This window comes from Neolamprologus multifasciatus, chromosome 19 (assembly GCF_963576455.1).
Source record: "Neolamprologus multifasciatus chromosome 19, fNeoMul1.2, whole genome shotgun sequence".
Taxonomy (NCBI): Eukaryota; Metazoa; Chordata; class Actinopteri; order Cichliformes; family Cichlidae; genus Neolamprologus; species Neolamprologus multifasciatus.
Window position 1 is genome coordinate 23,027,031 of NC_140457.1, and position 20,945 is coordinate 23,047,975.

A 20,945-nucleotide genomic window follows, 5' to 3' on the forward strand; every position below is an offset into this window, starting at 1 on the left:
GTAAAATATTCTGTTGTGTTGTTGATGTTTTTTATTTTGTGATTGGTCATATAGTGTTTAACGCATTAGCTGATGCTAGTGTAAGTAAAGCCAGGTAAGGAAAAGGTATGCTGGTCATTCTGAACCTGACTGCCGCAACTAAAAAAACATATGTAAAGACAGCTAAAGGTCAAGCTGAGTTCTAACTAATAGTTTGTATATATTTTCCATGTTTTGAAGCAAAATACTATTCAGACATTAATGAATGATCATATTTATCTATTTGTGTTTTCATTTACCAATATCAGCTTGCAAAGCTGAAAGCATATTTCGATTTTTAACATATCTGATCACATGCAAATGTACTGAGGTAGTTACAAAAATAATGAAAATATTAAAAAAAAAAAAAAAAAAAAAAAAAAAAAAAATCACCATACAGATTTGCAAATGATTCTCTTTATTTGTATAAATTGTATCCCTTAACGTTTTTACTTCATTAATAGTTGGGCTTTATGAAAGAAATGGATGCATGTCATGCCCATCTCTGTCTTTGCATGTTTTCAATAAGTAGCTGCACTGTGTTTTAGCATTTTCTTCTATAGTTGACAATCTCAGTTGCTACCCTGATCACATTTGACTCACAATTAATTTTGCCTTGGTGTGAAAGAAACATGATGGCACAGATGTGACGATGTTGGGAGTCAGAAGAAGAAAGCAATTGTGATAAAAACAACTGAAGAACAAAAACTAGGTGCTTGTGGCTAGATAAAAAGACAGAGCCTGGGACCAGATTTGTGTTCACCCCTCTTCATTCAGCAGCCGTCATCTTTGTCCAGAAAACAAGCTCCTGCTAAGAGTATGTGACCTTTCAGATCCCTGTTCAGCTGTAGATACTACAATGCCAAAACTAAAAATATGCAAATTTAATCAAGTTTTTTTATTTAAAGAAACAAACTGAAGACGTGCTTGCACATTTCAATTTAAAAGGCAATCAACCAAGCTCATTCCTTTCTTTTTATGAGTTGTTTTCACTCATGAGATTGTCCTCACAAGTAGCATACAGCTGATCTTGCAAGATAAAATCCTACTACTTACAAAAAAAACCCAACCAAACGAAAAAAACTAAACATACATCAATTTCGATGAGGCTGCTGCCTCAGTTAAGTACAGCCTCCAAGAGACAGGACAACTTCTTGCTCATAGGTCTCAAGCTAAAGTCACAGTGAAACAAATAAGGACTATCAATAATCACATGGACCCACATAGCAAAATTGGTATGGCCCGGATCTGGCCCACACAATGTGCTTACACATGGCCTACATACTGCAAAGAATGACGGCCCTTTGGTGGCCCAGATCTGGTTTGCCAGATGTGGCCCACACATGGGCGAGCACAAGGCCAGTTGCAGGCACTGGTGGGTCCTGTACTGGCCCATGTGTGGATTACCTCTGCTAAACCTGATCTGGGCCACCAAAGGGCCGTCATTCTTTGCGTTATGTGGGCCATGTGTAAGTTGTGTGCAGCGATGGTCCAGTTGTAGACAAATAGGAACATAAATAGTACCATCATTGCCAGACCTGGCCCACATCTGGTTGACATACATCCTGCCATGACAACAGTCAGAAGTGCCAGCTTGATGCCAGATCCGGGCCAGACCTGTTTTTTATGGGCCTGGGCCACATGAACCAAACCACAATCGAGCCAGATGTGGCATGCCATCACATAAACAGTGCCACCTGTGCCCATATTTGGTACATGTCTTATCATGCCAGGAGTCAGCCAGCAGTGCCGACTTGATACCAGACCCAGGCCAGACCTCCTTGCTATGTGGGGAGTCACATGGAATACAGCAGGTTAAAAACGATTGACTTCATTGGATGTCATCGTTCACATATCCACCCTAATTGAGGTAAACTGTTTAGTTGTGCTAATCCCACATGTATTGATTTTTAAGCTTACACTATTGCTTTTCACCATACACAAATGTATGGCAGGTAATAGAATTAATGCACATAACATGAAACAGAAAAAGAAATATTTTTAAATAATTTAATGAGCAACTAAACTGAATTGAAAGTCTTGTTCAAAGTCTCTTTTCATCCCTGTGAACTTATCATTGTAACAATGCTTATTAAAACTAGGATTTTTAATAAGGAAAAAAATGGGTACAAGGAAAAAACATTTAACTCCATTTTAATTTTATTAATCTCACAGAAACTACTGAATAATAATTATAAAAAAAAATAAGAATTCTTACCGTGATGTAAATGTTCTTTGAAAGGTCATTCATTTGCATAAGTCTGCAAGTACAACATCCCTATGTGTGGTATGGCCAATGGGTCTGTTTTGCATAAGAACTGTTACACACAGTTAGGGCAAATGCATCACTTTGTGAGCCAGAGCCCTTTCTCCCCAGAGGATAATTCGTGTTCTCACCAAACCCGTGTAGCACAGGTGTAAAGACATGTGTATTCTACTTAAACATCAATGTGCACAGCTACCTTACATGCTTATTTTTCGGTTATCAGTAAGAGCATATAAATGAAAGCCTACAGTACATAAAAATAAGCTGGTAGTGTTTGGTACTTACAGCACCATGAAGACTTGCCCTCTTCCTGATTTATCAGGTTTTTACCATTTTGTTACACTTGCATGTTTCCAATGAAACTAATTTTAATATCAGACAAAGATAACCTGAGTAAATCCAAAATACCATTTTTAAATGGTTTCATTTATTAATGGAGGGGAAAAAGCAATCCAAACTTACATGACCCAATGTGAAAAAACTGATTGTGCCAGCATGAACTGCAATAAAGTATTTGTGATGATTGGCAATGAGTCTTTCACATCAATAGGGAGGAATCTTGACCCATTTTTTTTTGCAGAATTGTTTTATTTTAGCCACTTTGGAAGGTTTCAGCATGAACAGCATTTTTGTGGTCATGCCAAATCACCCCAACATGATTTAAGTCCGGACTTTAACAAGGCCGCTCCAAAACCATTTCAAAACATTCATATTGTATTTTGAGCCAATCAGATGTGGACTTGGTGTGTTTTGGATCATTGTCCTGCTTCATAACACAGCTTGCGCTTGTGTTTCATGGTACAAACCGATGGCCGGACATTCTCCTTCAAGATTTTGTGGTACAGAGCAGAATTCATGGTTGTATCAATTACAGTAAGTTGTCCAGGTGCTGAACCAGCAAAGTAAGTCCAGACTATCCCACTATATTTGACTGCTGATATGATGTGGTTGGTTTTAAGACAGACATAACAGGACTCAAACCTTCCAATATTTCAACTTTTGTCTGGTCAATCCTGGGAATATTTTCCCAAAAGTCTTGGGGATCATCAAGATGTTTATTTTGGCAACTGTGAGACGAGCCTTTGTATTTGTGTTAAAATCAGCAGTGATTTTTGCCCTGGAACTCACCCAAAGATACCAAATATGCTTAGTCTCCTTCTTATTGTTGTATCATGAACACTGACCATACCTAAGACAAGTGAGGCCTGCAGGACTTTAGATGTTGTGGCGTCTTTTGTAACATCCTGGATCTTTTGTTGTTGCGCTCTTGGAGTATGGCAGTAAGTGTTGCTTTTTGCAATCCTTTACCTACTATCTATGTTTCTCCCCACAGGTTCAATTTGAGTGATTTCTTGATTAAATGGGTCTGGAAGAAGAAGAAGAAGAAGAAGAAGACTAATCACGTTTTTCCCTTAATAATTGAAAAGCATTCGAAAACTGCGTCTTGTATTCAATGTATTCGATGATCTGAACGACTGAAGTGTGCCTAAAATGCGAAAATGTATGAAATCAGGAAAGAATCAGGAAAACTTTTTTCATGGCACTGTATATGTCTTTGAAATGATCAAAAGTTTGAAGGTTCGATTTAGATTTGCTTCCATCTTTGTCACCAAAGTCAAATTTCATTAACATGGTGCCTCCTGGGTGCACCTGAGGTGTTTTGGGTAAAATTAGATCAAATGAGTGGAAAGAAAAGAAAATATTTTAGATTAAGAAACAAACACCTTTTTATAACTGGGGAGAAATGTTAAGACTAGTTTTTAGCACACACCTGTCATCAGTTCCAGTGAGTTCATAAAAATCAAATAAAGTTCAATTGTTGCAGGAAGGACATTTACTCAGAGATTTTAGTCGCTTAGGTCAGCGGTCCCCAACCTTTTGTGCGCCACAGACCGTTTATGTCTGACAATATTTTCACGGACTGGCCTTTAAGGTGTCGCGGATAAATACAACAAAATAAAACCAGTACCAGTACCCAAAAAGAAGAAGATTTATTCATAACACACAGGAAAAGACCCAGGGAAACGGAGTTACTGATAAAAAACATAATGCTAAAAACTGATAAAAACCCCGAAAAGCATAAATTTCACACCCAAGCCTCAACTCTTGCGGCCCGGTACCAAACGACTCACCGGTCCATGGCCCGGGGGTTGGCGACCGCTGACCTAGACGAAACGCTACGGTCCCCAAGATCAAAGGGGAAGTTATGTTAGGAAAATGATACAAAAGAATTTGTCAGGCATTGGAGATAAGATGGAACACAGTGAAGACAGTCACGTGGAGAGAATATGGCACAACAGTGATATCACCAAGAACTGGAATCCAGTAGTTGCAGAATTTTTTTTGCAAGACCTCGTTATGTACTACATGCGACAATACATGCGACATTCTTCATATGTCAGACTATGGGGTGGGATGGCAAGACAGAAAGAATAGAACCCAATAGAATAGAACTGAATAGACTCAAATACCAACTGTGAAACTCTGTGGTGGCAGCATCATGGAGTTTTAGTCAAAGTGGTGGCCTTTATGAACAATTCCAAACCATCACATCTGGCACAAAACATTAACCCCTCTACTAGAAAGCTGACGACAATGATGAATTTCCCCTTTGCGCACAACAACAACCTAAAGCATATATCGTAATTAACAAAGGAATGGCTTCACCAGAAGAATCTTAAAGTTTCAGAATTGCCAGCCCCAAGGCAAATGAAAATATAGGGGGTGTCCAAAAGAGGCCTATCATCAGAGAAGACCTTGCAATCTGAGATTTGGCATGCTTGTGCAAGGGAGAGTGGGAAACTGTGGCTAAGTTAAGATTTGCATAACCCAAAAAGACTAAATACAGCATCAAAGTCAAAAGAAACTTTCAAACTAATTATTTTGTGAGACTTCTGAAATGATTGATCTCCGTCTTATTTTATTACATCTGGGAAAACTGCCATTTTAAGAGAGGTTTGCAGGATTTTTAAATCCAATTTTGAAGCCCAGCTGATATTGGATTGATAATACCGATACCAATACTGATTTTAACATTTGACGATTTAAAAACCTGATATCAGCCAGTATTTCTTTTCTTCTGTCGAGAAACATGAATCAAACAGACTTGCCAACCATTTTGTAAGTGGAGTTATTACTTATTTATGCTCTGCCTGATTCTGCTCAGATCAGCTGGTGGTTGTGTTTGTGTCCTTCGAAACACGTGTTACCAACAGAATAAATTGCACTCCCTCTGGTGGGCAAGCTATGCGATACTGAGACTGGAAAATGGCCATTATCAACTCTACTCCTAGTCAAACTTTTAAAAAAAGAATTTAACAGGCTGGCAGGAATCTCAGTGCCATTTTGTTAGACGCTTGCTGCTAGCCTCCTGTTGCAAACTGATTTTGACACTCACTCCACCCAACCTCCAATCTCCTTTTCACCTCATGGTATTTAAACTCATCGTCCTTCACCACCACTGCTCCTTCCATCTTTACCTTTCCTGCTACTCTCTTATTCACACACATATATATTTTGTCTTGCTTCTAATGACTTTCGTTCCTCTTCTCTCCAGGGCATACCTCTACCCGACCATGCCCTCTTCCACCTGCTCCCTACTCTCACTACAGATTACATTATCTGCAATATCATACTCCATCAAGACCCCATATGTCAACCTCGTCATCAATATCATAAATCAAGGGGGGGGGGGGGGGGGGGGGGGCTCCGAGCCAATCCCTGATGCAATCCCTACCACCATCTTGAACCAGTCTTTCACTCCAAATGCTCACCTCACCACTGAGTCATACACGTCCGTCACAAGCCTCACATACTTCTCCATCACTCCTGAAATCTTCATACCACATTTCCCACCACATTTCCCACCGTTGCCACCCCTCTCCTTGCTGCCTCCTGTCTATTTTTTTTTTTTTTTAAATCTCCTGACTATCCCCATTTCTCTTTGCTTACCTCTTCCTTTGAATGCTTTCCTCATTCTACCACAAAGTCTTCTCGTCTTCTTTCATTTGTCCAGAGGATACACCAAACACCTTCTTGGCAGTTTCTTCTCACCACTGCAGCTGTACTTTTCTATAAATCTGGTAACTCTTCCCTACCACTCAAAGTCTGTGTCAACTCCTCACTGAACTCTGCTCAGTTGTCCTCTTTCTTCAGCTTTTAACATTTAATCATCGTCTCTGTCTGGACGTGCTTCCTTTTCTTGATTTCCAAAGTCATCCCACAGACAAGCATCCAATGGTGCCTATCTACTTTGCTGTGAAAAAGTATTTGCCCCCTTCCCAATTTCTTCATTTTTTGCCTATTTGTCATATGTTTTAGATCAAACTAATGGAAATACTAAACAGAGATTGTATTCTGTATTTAATTGGGCTGTTTTTAAATGATGATTTAATCTAAAGGGAAAAACAGCCCTCCAAACCTTACTGGCTCTATGTGAAAAAATAACTGCCCCCTAAACTTAATCACTGGTTGTGCCACCCTTGCCATCAAGAAGGGCAATCAGGTATTTGCAGTAACTTGCAAAGGTGGGGAGTCTTTCGTGTCGCTGAGGAAGAATTTGGCCCACTTTTCTTTCCTCCACTCTTACACAGCATGTCTCCCCATTTCCCCGACAAACCATTTCAATCTTTTTTACAAAATTCACTACCATCTGTTCTTAGATTAACCAGATAACCTAAACCCACTACCTGCATGTCTTAGGACAATGGGAGGAAGCTTGAGAACCCAGAGAGAACCCAGGCAGACACGTGGAGAACATGCAAACTCCAATGACTGGAGAAAACAGTCTTAGATACTAGGACACACGGACACACAGGGCAGGAAAGAGTCCACAGTAAAGGGAGTGAAAGAAAACATTTGCATTTACCGTAGTGATCTGAAGGGTATCAAATGTTGGCAATTGATTTTGATAAACTGTCAAACTAATATACAGTTGTGTGGTTCAAATGTACACAGTTTGTACTGCATTTACTCATTTTATTTCTGCAGTTTTTTTTAATGTGTTACATTTCAGTTTCTATATTTCTTTTCCAGGTGTTTTCACATTGTTTTTGTATTTTGGGACAAAAGTTCACACCAATAATACTTACTATAATTATAGTATACTTATATATAGTATAGTACAGTATAGCATATGCATTGTTATAGTGTAAAAGAAGCTGTTGTCAGCTCTTCTTCCTCTCACTCTCTCAGGTTATACCCTAGTTTCCAGCTGAGAGGTTGAAGTCAGGTCCAGTTCGCATTTCTGCTCAGGGTCACACATCTAGCAAAAATGCTGTCTCGCTTTACCAGCTAATTGGCATGACAAGGTAGTTCCACCACACACCTAGAATGGGAACTCTCTGTGCAAGCCCTATCATCTGAAACTACAAATTTGTTTCATTTTTTTCACACAGAGAAGCATATGAAATGACCTGCAGCTACTCTCTGGCTAGTCATCAGCTGGTGCTATGACGATGAAGGTGGGAATGGCCTTCAGTAAGCTCACAGCTTGGTGTCTGTGTGTGCACGTGCACGTGCACGTGTGTGTAATAGTGAGAGATGAATCACCATGTGTGAACCGCTTTAACCACTAAAAAGCAATAAGGTGAACAGAGTGAGTTTAGTGGTTAGGACTCCCAGCTCGTAACCACATGAACCTTTCAGCTGGCCTCTGCCAGAAAGCCATACCTACTAATCAAGTGTGAATTACAAAACACTGGCACTGCAAACAAACAACAAAGCGAATCCAAATGGCAGAATATTTAGAAAGTAGGAAACAGGTTAAAGCCGTTGTTACATGTGACAGCTTGTGCTGGATCCCAGTTGTGGGGTTTCTAACAATATTGAGATAATCAATGAAACGTATCCACCCTGAACTATATTGTAATATGCTTTCATCAGACAAAAACAAACAGTTAAGAGCATGTGGCATACACCTTATCTAAACAACAGAGCCGGAGCTGACTTAAGGTTTAACAAGTCCCACAGTGTAAACAGCAGAATGTCAACACAGTGGTTGTTTCATAAAGAAATATTTAACATGAGGTGAATAGTCTGAAGAGCAAAGAATTACAGTGGGGATAATGTTATTGTTGGTATATCCATTATATCAAAAAGAAAGCCACAAAAACTCAAGCTCAAATAAATGATAAGATATTAAACTTGGCGTTCAGTGTCTTCATGAAGGACACTTTGGCACATAGGAGTGACCAGGGATCCAACCTACACCTTTCCGATTAGCTGATAACCTGCTTTACCTCTTGGCTGCCTTGCACTTTGGTGCATCATGGTACTTCAGCATCTCTGGTACCGGTCGGTTATAGAGGAGACATGGTGTTGGTGATGTTGTCTAAATTTACTCACAGGCCTCTGCCTTGTATACAAGCTTTATAGTATCTTAGTATCTCAGCCAGACACCTTGTGAAAAATCTGCTGGTATCTTGTTGAATTCAGCTGGCTAAACCCACAAAGAACCATGAATATGAGAAACAGCAGGACAAATTATGTGACTTATTTCTAAGTAATTTTCCCCATGCTGCACCACTATATCCAATCTAAGGGTTCCCCCACCTGCCAAATCCCATTTAACCCCTGAGAATATCCCCAATAAAATGGCATCTAGACTACTGTCCTATCCTATCCTAGGCTATAGTAAATTGAAGGTTTTCCTTCTTGTTGCCCCAAGTGGACGAAATTCGATTTTTATTTGTTTTTGCTCTTGAAACTGACAATTTCTCCTGAGGAGACTCCACACTCTCACAATGTCCCAAATTAGCAAGAGTGACATTCTGGTGTCTGTGTTTTCATGCTCCCAACTGCAGGAGAGTGTCAGCTTGGAAACTGTTTTCTCTGACAGACTGAACCTAAAAAAAAATAAACAGGCATAGTCCTCAGATCAATCCATCAAGTAGAAATGACTTCTGCATAAATTATGCACATCTATAGGGAAGAAGATCATAGAGGTCTCTTATTAAGCTGAATTTGATTCCTTCAATTTCACAGAGTTCCCCTCAGATGAGTTTGCAATGTTTGAGTTTTTCCCCAGTCGGCCCACTGCCTTGGACTGTGCGACTGCCTTTGTGCATCTTTCTGCTTCCTATTGGTGCAAAACCCACTGAATTACCAGCTTTCTTCTCTATGTGGGTTCAGCCTTATGCTATGTTGGTCGACCAGTTGCTACAAACTATATCTCCATATCAAAGAGCAGATTTTGCTTGCTGATTTGACTTCGATGGAGTCCATTTTTAAATTGTACCAAGCCCAAAGCAGAATATGCAAGTACATAGCATCGCACAATGAAAGCATACCCTTGCCTGCACTTTTGAAACATATTTAAAATGCTTCAATTGCTAACAGGGTGTGATAATAGTTCACTCACATTCCCATGGCCCTGTCGCTGGTTTACCACCGTTCCTTCCCAGTCATCGGGCCATCACATTTTGGTCCTTGTCAGACTCACTCAAATAATTCCAGGATAACTGTAGAACCACTTTAAATTTAAAATACATGAGGTTCCATCATAGTTGCTCTCCCCGTTGTGAAAACCAGACACTAGGACTGCTTTTCCTAGATGCTGCTTTGACTACATCATTGGTGGGTGGAGGGAGATCATAGACCAGTAGAAGAGAGCCAAGGAATCAGTCAGCGATCTCTCTTGGTCCTGTCACCAGGCAGCCATTTTCAGTAGGTGAATCTACAAGAACGTTTCGGCTGCTACATTGTTAGCAGAAGATTTGGGTGCCAAATTAAGTGAGTGATGGTGGAAAAACTGAAAATATTTTGTGTAAAAGTTCTTTAAATGGTCTGTTTTTAAAGGCTTTGTTACCTTTTGGATGTGAACACTTTTGTTTGAATCTCAAAAATCTGTTAATTTGTGCACATAAATTTTCGTTTTCTTTGTCAAGTATGACCATTTTGCTAGATACTGGAATAGGCACACATACTAAGAAAGCCAGGCTGAAATCCTGTGACAACTGATTTGTAGTCTAGTATTGCACTTGCTGCTGCATTTTATGCTGTGTCCTTTTGTCCTTGTGCCAGATGTCAGGATGTGGTGTACGACTCATTAGGATGCCACCTTGCCTCTGCATGGGGGTTAACATTTTTCACTTGGCTTTTTAAAGCCTAATGGAAGATCCTGCTTTATAGAAGTCACAGGGTAAGATAGCTGCATCTGCAATAGTGTAGAAATAATGGTAATACTGCATAGCAAGTAATGATTCGCAAACAGCAACAGCTATTGCCTCGCAACAGCTATTGCCTCAGTGAGTCATCAATCAGTGAGGGAATCCTGCTCCCTCCTTTTGACTGGGAACAACCATCATTAGCAGCTGTGTGTGTGTGTGTGTGTGTGTCTCTCTCTACTGTAAGCATGCGTGTGCATTAACCACACCTCAGTGTCTGCATGTGTAGGCGCTGATCTTGTCTTTCTGTTTATGTGTAGGAGTCTATTTTGCCTTTCTGTTTGTATGCGTCTATTATCTAGTGTGGTTGTCAGCTTTTCCATGTGTGTTTATTAGGGGAGGTCCCTTTCTTTGTTGTTGTTTTTTATGCTGGCTGGCACAGGAAGAGAGACAGACAGTAATATTCATAATAACACTCGGGAATAAAGAACATTGCTGAAGGAAATGGAGAGAGAAAGAAGGCGAGGAAGACAAAGAAGATGAGGGTAGCAGCTGGTTCTCGTTACTCTGCTGCCCATACACTTCACTGCAGGAGCTATCAGTATATACAGTAGGCTCCAGCAATTCCCTCTCTATGGATACAAGTAACTGTGTGTGTGTGTGTGTGTGTGTGACAACGTTCAGTAGCTGAAAGGATTTCCAAGGGGATGAGGTTATATTTCAGGTCACAAACTAGCTAGAGATTTAATTTGAAGAAGAACAACTTGATTATGTTCTCTCAGGCAAAAACAGCTTAAGGAAATATAACTAAGATGACAAAGGTGAACACACACGAGCACATGTACACACACACAATGCATCCCACACTGACTTTGCTTGCATGGGTTGCACAGGGATTTGGCAACTCATTTGAGCCTTTTTAAAACATACATTTATCCAAAAGAACTTTGTCTTCCACATTTCTTTTGAAGTTCAATCACTAATAATCAGCCAGACCTACAAAATAGCCAGGATGCTGTTGTGGCAGTCTTTGATATCGTCTTGAGTCTATCACCCTGCAGCCCGACAGACTCTAGCATCACCATCTTGGACTGCAGGTGGCAATGGTTCTTCTCAAACCTCGACTAAACTTTCTACATCTGCAAGTCCGTTATGGTTCAAGTGACGCATATTTTGTCATCAGATGGTGAATGTGAAGGAGTTTGTTTTTTTGTGACTGTACAGACTGAACTGTGGAGAATTCACATTACAGTGCACCAATTATAGACATCTCATGTTGCGGACTTCAGTAAAGTATAGTGCCAGGTAGGGATGGGTACCGGTGTCCGGTGCCATGATGGCACCGGTTCTGACATAAACGGTAGTAACCAGACCGAAAAGCAGCGCACATTTCGGTGCTTTATTTCGGTGCTTTTTTTTCCTGAGCTGTGATACACTTTAGATTCTAGCCAATCATTTTACGTTTCCGAGGATAGTAGGCGGGCCCAGGTACGTACGTTCTTTTAGAGCAGAGCTACAGATTAAAAATGCCCAAGGCGAAGCGGTCAAAAGTCTGGCTGTACTTCACAGCAGAATATGCAAACTCAGCAGCCTGCAACAAGTGCTTTAAGGTGACTGTTACTGTGATACTGTCAAAGGAGGTAACACCTCAAATCCGATGACACACCTGGCGACGCATAGCGTTTTTTTTAAAAGCCGAGAAATGCGCCGGATTTGATAGCTTGCTGCGAGAACTCACACCGAGCACATCTACTGCGGGTGTGGTGCCTGTTATCGAACCCGGAGTTAGCAACATGAACCCGAAGAGGAGAGTCCTGGCCCCTAGTCCTGCCAGTGTAGCAGAAATGATGAGGATGATGATGATGCAGCAGCAGCCGTTCTTCTCTGCGTGAGTAGCTTAATGTTGTTCGTGTGTAATTTACGTTGAGTAGGCTAACCACGTTATTACATTAATGCATGTAAGGTGAACTAGCAAACACCGTCGTAGTTACATGCGGCTGTCTTCTTGTTTGATGGCAGATACTCCCTTCACCCTGGCCAAAAAGGCTAAAATGACCAAAGAAAAAGTGGAAAACAGCTAAACATGAGAGGTTTTTGGACAAAGTTTGTGTTTTTTCCATTGTTTAAGCACTGCTTCCAGCCAAGAGTGATACCATATATGCCCTATAGCTGCAGAAAAGGCTAACATTGTTATCTTTTTACAAAAAACCAGCTGAACATGAGAGGTTTTTGGACCAATTTTGTGTTCTCCATTCTTTAAGCACCGGTTAGAGCACCGTTTAAGCACAGGCACCGTTTCAAAAGTACCGGTTTGGCACCGGTATCAGATAAAACCTAAACGATACCCATCCCTAGTGCCAGGTCTCCAGTTGTCCATGTCAGTCTAACTAGAACCTGCAGCAGGTGGAGAATTGTTTCATATGGCTGAACACCAGCCTCACCAAGGTGGCAGAACAAGCCCTAATCATAGCCCCACCACACAACAAGACACTCACTGGAGAGGCAGTTGCATATTATATGTATCTGGCAATTGAAATATTTACTAAGTAGCACTTAATAAAGGGTACCGTTCACTGTGCATGAGTCCATGCAGAGACATACCCCAATACTGCAACAAATAAAATTCAAATCTGCAGGTAACACTACAGTGTTATCTGCATGCCCGAATTAATCCCAGGCTTCTTCATTCAGCTCCTCTTGTTAAGGCTCACCACAGCAGATCATCTGCATCCATCTCACCCTATACCTAGCATCTTCTTTTATCAGACCAATCCTCTGCATATCCTCGTTAACTACACCTATGAACCTTGCAGTTCCATCTTCAACACCCTTCATCCACTATCTGCTCCTTCCTCCAATAACCTTGCTTAACTAACTTTGACTGCAAACTGCTCAACCTGAGATGTTTTTTTTATATCTATGACCAAATCACAACATTAGTCACTTCAAGCCACTTTATACTGAGAGAAAACCAGCTATCAGAAAACCGCTATAAGGCAAGCACTTGGCGACAGTGCGAAGGAAAAACTCCCTCCCTGATGTATCCATTTATAATTCTGCCCTCCTGGTCACTCCCAACACCTCCTATCAGGTCTTTCTGTCACCACCACAGTCTCCAAACTATACACATGTCCTTTCAATCTTGCTGTGGTCACAAAATACCCCTGACACTTTTCTCCACCCACTTACTCCATCCTGCCTGAACTCTCCTCTTCACCTCTGTACACTGTCAGTTGCTTTGGATGGTTGACTGCAGGTATTTAAACGTATCCTCTATTCATTACACCTGCTCCTTCCATCTTCACCCCCCCCCATTTGCACACATCTATTCTGTGTTCTGAATTTCATTCCTGTACTTCCACCTGCTCCAGACTAGATGGACACTGACTGTTGCACTAGATGGCTGCCACTCCCATACAATGATGCAGCTGGGAGTCTCTTATTTAACAGAGATTCTTCTTTAATGCCATTGTCTGCAGATGGAGGTTCTGTCTCTAACTCTGCAGTCTTTACCTTATAAAATAAAGCACCTTTGGACAGCTGATGTTGCTCTACATAAATAAAAGTGAACTAACACAAATGGGTCCAGTAATACATCAAGTGAGGGTAAGATGCAGCTTAGAAGCTGACTTGCAACCTTGCACTGCAAAGGCTGATATGATCAGAGACAGGCAGTATATAGTTTGATAATATCATCTATGAGGACGGGAGAGAGCAGTTCGGGGAAATAACTTGAAGGAAATCACCTCCCAAGATCAACAGGAAGGAGTGAAAAACAAAATCCAAAACCCAGAAAAGTAGAGGCTAGGAAGACGCAAAAGAGAGGGAGACAGCATATCTGAAGGAGCTTTTAGAGTGACATCAGGAGCTGGGCATCATAGATGAGGAGAGCAGAGCAGATTTTCAATCATGGGTAGGTGAAAAGGAGAGAGGACATAGTTTTTCACTGCAACCTCTGTGAGTACACACAGTGTGCACTCGAGGAGAAAGCACTGAGCGTGAGGCTGCCAAAGAAGAGTTGAACATGCAAAAAGCCAACTAAGTGTTCTACAAAAAGATTTATACTCCACCACTACACAGTAGATCTATGTGGTGGAGCTGAAATTGGTTGAAATATAAGTTGCTTTGATGAACAAAGTCATTCTGAATGAATAGTACACAGTTTTGAATATGTTCAATTCAGAAGAACATTATTCAAGAAAGGTCTCTTTAAAAAATTACAAAGTATTAAGAAGGTATGTGTCCAGGGCTGCAAAAGACCTCCACTTTTTCAGGCTCGACTTAGGAGAAAGCCTTTGGCTGTGTCCTGCACAAGTCCATCTTATTCCTTGGGCTTCTTACTGTAGATCCTACGTATTAAAGTTCTACAATGACTTTTCACCTTTCAGAAGCATTCTGTGCACTTCTCTTTCCTCGAAGCTACAAAGAGAGTTGTGAGAATAGAGAAAAAGCCTCTCTCCTGAGAAAGAGTCCTTTAATAAGGGTCACTCAATCTGAGGCACAAAGAGCTTCTCCAGTATTTGGTGCATTTAAACCAAGTGTTTTATAGCAATAAAGTTTATACACACACACACAAACACACAAAAGGTAATGTGCACTCAAAAACTCTTCAGATTTTAAACTACTTTTTCCAACTTAGAAAAGGAGCATTTTGCTATTGATTTTGCCCCAGTCAACCCATCTGAGTATGACCAATGCTTTCCAAACAGAACCATTTATTTCATCTGGTTAACATTTCTGTATTCTTTTAACAACACTATCCATCTGTCTGTCTGTCAGTCTATAGATAGGAGAAAACGCAATTATTGTAATGTCAATTTTTTCCAAATGTATTCCAACTTCATCTATATGATTTGTTTTTGATTAAATCTCTAGAAAATTTTTATAGCTAATAAAGCTGAACTCTTAAAAACACATCAAAACCAAACATTGTAAGCACGGTCTAAATGCAAGCACTACCAATTTGTCCTCAAGTGAAAATAAATATACTGCCTACTTATTGAATCACACAAAAGATAAAGATGGGCTAAAAGTTTTGGTAGTGACAAAAATATTCGTGTCACATGCTTTGTCACTTCAACATTCAAAGACCTTTACAGGGTCTGTATAGTAAGATTGCAGAAAGGCAAAAATCAAAAACAAACAACAAAACACTCAGACACTAAAAATTACTAATGTGTCAGTAAAGCTCCAATTTCAGCAAAATTAACACAGTAAACAATTATCATAAAGGCTAAACTGCCTACACATCAATGTATTTTCACTTAAACAAGCAGCTGTTTTTTTTTATTTTTTTTATGTGCATTAAAGCTATATAAAAATGTAACAGTGCAAATTCCTTGCTGACAGTTTAACCAAAAGGCATTTCCAGTAGAAATTGGCCGACATATCCTCAGCATAACCATGTATAATATCCACAAAACTTAAAAAGAGGTTATACACACACACACACACACACACACACACACAATACGGTAATATTATGTTGAAGCACAGTACGTATCACTCCGCGAGGCTCCTGCCTACGATAGCCGTAATGCTCCAACAATCCATCAAGCTGTGCGGGTTCATAGCTTAGCAAAATTGTACTAAAACATTTGACAGATTTTCGAGCACCGTGTACGACATAAAATCGTTTTGAGGTCAGTAAACACAACCAGAATTCATACATAAGGCACACGGGATTATAAGGGTGTCGATTTTCAGAAAAATCAAAGGATTGATTTTAAGTGCACCGTATTTTCCAAAAAACACGGTAATAACGACGGCCCGCTAGCATGCTCTACCAAAAATGGTGCTTTGTTGTGTATCTGATGGACGAAAGCTAAACCAGTTCCACACCACTGAAGCTGCAGCATTTTTAAAAACCAATTCTGGTTCATCCGTTTCATTCAACGATCTGCTTTCGCCCTTCTCATTCTCCGTCGCCATGCTTTTTCCGCCATGTGCGTATGAAAACAAAGGCACTGCGCATGCGCGTATTACCCATATTCTGTCGCGATATTTCATTTTCTTATCATTGCCCAACATTATACCAGTAATTCCGTGAACAGTATGATATGGCCCAGTCCTAGTCATCTATATTGCACCAACCTATTGTTCTAATCTTAATTTTTAAAAAAGACATAGCTCATAATTTCATTTTCTCTACAATACTGAAAATAGTATTGAGTATGTTCATGGTACTGGTATTGAGAGTGAAATTATGTAGTATTACAGTCCCGATCAAATGTTTAAGACCACTTGAAAAATGGCAAAAATCATATTTTGCATGTTTGGATCTTAACAAGGTTCCAAGTAGAGCTTCAACATGCAACAAGAGGAAATGGGAGTGAGAAAACATTTTGAGCATGCAATTTATTGAAAACAATGGTTAAACTTAACAGGCTGTTTTACAGCTGATCAAAAGTTTAGGACCACGCCTCCAAAAAAAAAAAAAAACACAAAACAAAACAAAACAACCCCCCCCCCCCAAAAATAAAAAATAAAACTGTAACCCCCCCCAAAAAAAATAAATCAAAGTTCCAAACATGAAACCAGTAGTGAGTAGCTCCACCGTTATTGTTGATCTGTTCAAAAATTCATTGAGGCATGTTTGATGCAAGTGTTTCCATGAAGTGAGTGGCAACATTTCTTCAAGTGGTGAAGACGGCCACATGAAGGGCATCTACTGTCTGAAACTGTTGTCTATTTTTGTAAACTTCCCTTGCCATCTATCCCCAAAGGTACTCAATTGGATTTAGATCAGGGGAACACACAGGGGGGTCCAAAAGAGTGTTATTCTATGTTATTCTCCTGGAAGAAGTCCATTGTCCTGCGAGCTTTGTGTACTGTAGCGTTGTCCTGTTGAAAAACCCAGTCATTACCACACTGACGAGGGCCCTCAGTCATGAGGGATGCTCTCTGCAACATCTGGACATAGCCAGCGGACATTTGACGCCCCTGCACCTCCTGAAGCTGCATTGTTCCACTGAAGGAAAAAGCACCCCAGACCATTATGGTGTCCCCTCCACTGTGGCACGTAGAAAACATCTCAGGTGGGCTCTGCTTGTCACGCCAGTAATGTTGGAAACCATCAGGACCATCAAGGTTAAAATTTTTCTCATCAGAGAATAAAACTTTATTCCACCTTTCAATGTCCCGTGTTTGGTGCTCTCTTGTCCAAACGGTCCGTTCTGTGGTGTTCAAGGAGACGAGGCCTTTGAAGACGTTTTTTGTTTTTAGTCTCAGATGGGGCCCGATGGCTATGGGGCTACAGTCGGCACCAGTAACGGCCTTAATTTGGGTCGAGGATCGACCAGTTTGATGGATAGCCAATTGGATCCTCTGGTTCAGTGCTGGTGAAATATTTTTGGGTCTTTCTCTTGACTTTTCTGTTCCATAACCCTCAGGATCATTTAATAAATTCCAAATCACTGTCTTATCACTGTCCTACCTCAGCAGTGATGGCGTGCTGCGAGAGACCCTGATTATGCAATTCAACAACCCGACCACGTTCAAAAAGGGAACCTTTTTTTGCCATCAGAACTTCATGACAGCGTGACTACCTGACTGAAAAAGACCATGAATCCACATTTTTGCACAGATTTGGCCTTTTAAAGGCACGGGGTCCTAAACTTTTGATCAGCTGTCAAACAGCCTGTTTCAGTTCAAGCGCTCTTTTCAATAAATTGCATGTTCAAAATATGTTTTGTCTCACTCCCATTTCTTCTGGTTGCATGTTGAAGCTCTACTTGGAACCTTGTTAAGATTCAAACATGCAAAATATGATTTTTTGCCATTTTTCAAGTGGTCTTAAACTTTTGATCGGGACTGACAATCCCACTGCAAATTACACCTTTACATAAATAACTAAATAAATAACATGGTGCAGAGCCCTACTGCAAGTAAGTTACATTTCCTGTGTCTCTGTATGTTTTGTTACATTTTTTTAGATAATTGCAGTACTTTCTCTGGCCTCATACAACTCTTACACTCTACAATAGAGTTGGAGACCATTTACTATTTCAAAGGAAAATATTCTTTGAATTACCAAAAGGTATTCTTGGTGCGGTCGGCAGGTTGCCAGCATGACATCTTCAACAAATTGTTTTGATGATCAGACATTAAGTGGTGCAAGATTATGCAAACTGCTAAATGCAAGGATACTTCAGTATCTGGGGCTGTGGACCTTCTTGTAAGATAGTGGGCCAAGGCTACATTAGCCATTACTAGCAATGCACACCGGAGAAAATAGTTGGCTGTCAAGTCACATTCTAATGAACAGTGTACTCTTTTTAAGAATGTGACAAATTAAAGAAGAAGAAGAAGAAGAAGTATTTTTAAAACGAAGAAGAAGAAGTATTTTTAAAACGAAGAAGAAGAAGAAGTATTTTTAAAACAAAGAAGTAGTAGTATTTTTAAAACGAAGAAGTAGTAGTATTTTTAAAACGAAGAAGTAGTAGTATTTTTAAAACGAAGAAGTAGTAGTATTTTTAAAACGAAGAAGTAGTAGTTTTGGGGGTTTTTTTCTTAAGAAGTAGAAGAAGTATTTTTAAAACTCACTCAATTTTAAAGAGGTACTAGATGAGGTATTCTGAGTCTATCAAGGCAGTATATAACTTTATAATACCTTAACCTAATACATAATCTAGACATAATCACAGTACATGAGACAATACTGACATTATTATCTGACTCCATTATACCTCTTGATTACTCATATTGTCAAAATGATCAGCACAAAAGTGATTAACTAATGAATGCTGGGTAGCCATCAGCGAGACGGCATCAGCCCAATAATAGCCTGGCACTTTGAGCAGCAACAAATCCCTCCCCTCCACCATTAATGTAAGCTGTCCTGGAAACCTGAATGACATAACTGACAAAATTGTAAAATAACAAGTGTAGTGCAACAAGCACAGAGGGAATGTTTCGACTCATTGAATTGAAGAAGGCTGGCTAAGCACACACACACACACACACACACACACACACACACACACACACACACACACAAGCACCTTTTTGCTTGCAGCCACAGTCTCCTCTATGCAATGGTCTCTTCTGCTCAAAGGTAAGCGTTTCCTATTGATTTTCAGTACATAGACCTTCGCAGTGGCTGAAGTGATTAAACCAGCAAGCCTGTAACCCCTTCACTTGTAATATTTATATTAATGTTCATACTACTGACCAAAAGAAAATATCAACAAAGAAAGAAAAGAAAGCTGATACATCACAACCTTAAAAAAAAAAGAAGGAAAAAAAAAAAAAAAGGTACAAGATACATTTTTCCTTAAATGCTTGAGTATGACTTGGATATTGCAGGCAGCATACAGAGTCTTTTTCATGTGTGAATAAATGCACAGTGACAATTATATGACTATTATTTTTATTATTATTTTTATATTAAAAACGATTTCCTAGTGATACAGGAGCACATACACACTGCCCTCTGCTGGAAACTGTAGAGGCTGAAAAAAAATCGACTATTGTCAGTTTTCTAAATATATTTCTATTCTGCAGTGTTTTCTCAGACGCTGTTTGTATTTTAAAATGTTTAAAATCGAGTGTGCAGTATCCTGTACAGTATTTGTCTGTAACAAATGAAGTATTGCCTGATCCAGATGCACAAATGTGCAGAGAGGAGAAGCAACACTGAACAGAAGATTGTAGAGGTGCCCTTTAACTCCAAATTTCCCCTACATATTTCCCTCTTCACTGTGATACTCTGTACCCACGCACGCACGCACACACACACACACACACACACACACACACACACACACACACACACAGGAAATGTTTTTGTCTTTATATTTCCAAAAGCCCTTATGGGGAAGCAATGCTGACACAGACACTTTTTAACTTTGAAGTAAGTGAGGTAAATGGTCAAATCAGCAGCATGGATTGTCCTGCCTCACTTCAAACCGCTCTCTTTAAAAGAAAATCCAACAAATTTATTTGCATATTATAAAGGGAATAAAATACTAATGCAGTCATGTGAGTCATAATATTCCCTGAACATTACTAGTGGTTGGGTGAGTCATATTTCGCCCTATCCTAAAGCCAAAATGACAAAAGAGTATGTGCTGAATGTGATATGTGCTTAAAGAATGTGTCAAAGCTATTTTGGGGGGTAGGAATTTATTATTGCATCATACTCATGATTCAGGATCCAGTTTGGAAAATTGCTTCATTTTATCAGCTGAACTACAGTCTCCTACTTTGTGCTATTAATATTTTGCAAGACTGCATGTCACATTATCAAAATAGATTAAACTGTCTCATTTTGAAATGAAGCCCTTCCCTTTGCTTGTCCTGAAAGACTTCCGCGAGAGAGAAAAAAGTCACTCTGCAGCAAGCTTTAAAATTCTGTGCACCTACAGAGCACATTAAAACGCTACAATAAACCGCAAAGGGCACCTTGTTGCATTGTGCTCCAAGCAGGAAGACAGCAAAGACGCAGTTAGTGGACAAACACTGGGTGGGATTTCCTTTCCTCTTGGCTGCTGCCTTACATTGTCTGTTTCCATATGCTGGCCGAGGGCCGCAGACATGGACAATAACAAATTGTG

The 20,945-nt window shown here is 40.0% G+C and overlaps 1 protein-coding gene across 3 annotated transcripts in view; it reads right to left on the reverse strand.

Annotated features, from left to right (window-relative positions):
* slc4a11 (solute carrier family 4 member 11) overlaps positions 1–20,945 on the reverse strand; it is a 100,173-nt gene that overhangs the window by 71,196 nt on the left and 8,032 nt on the right. The window lies entirely within an intron of this gene.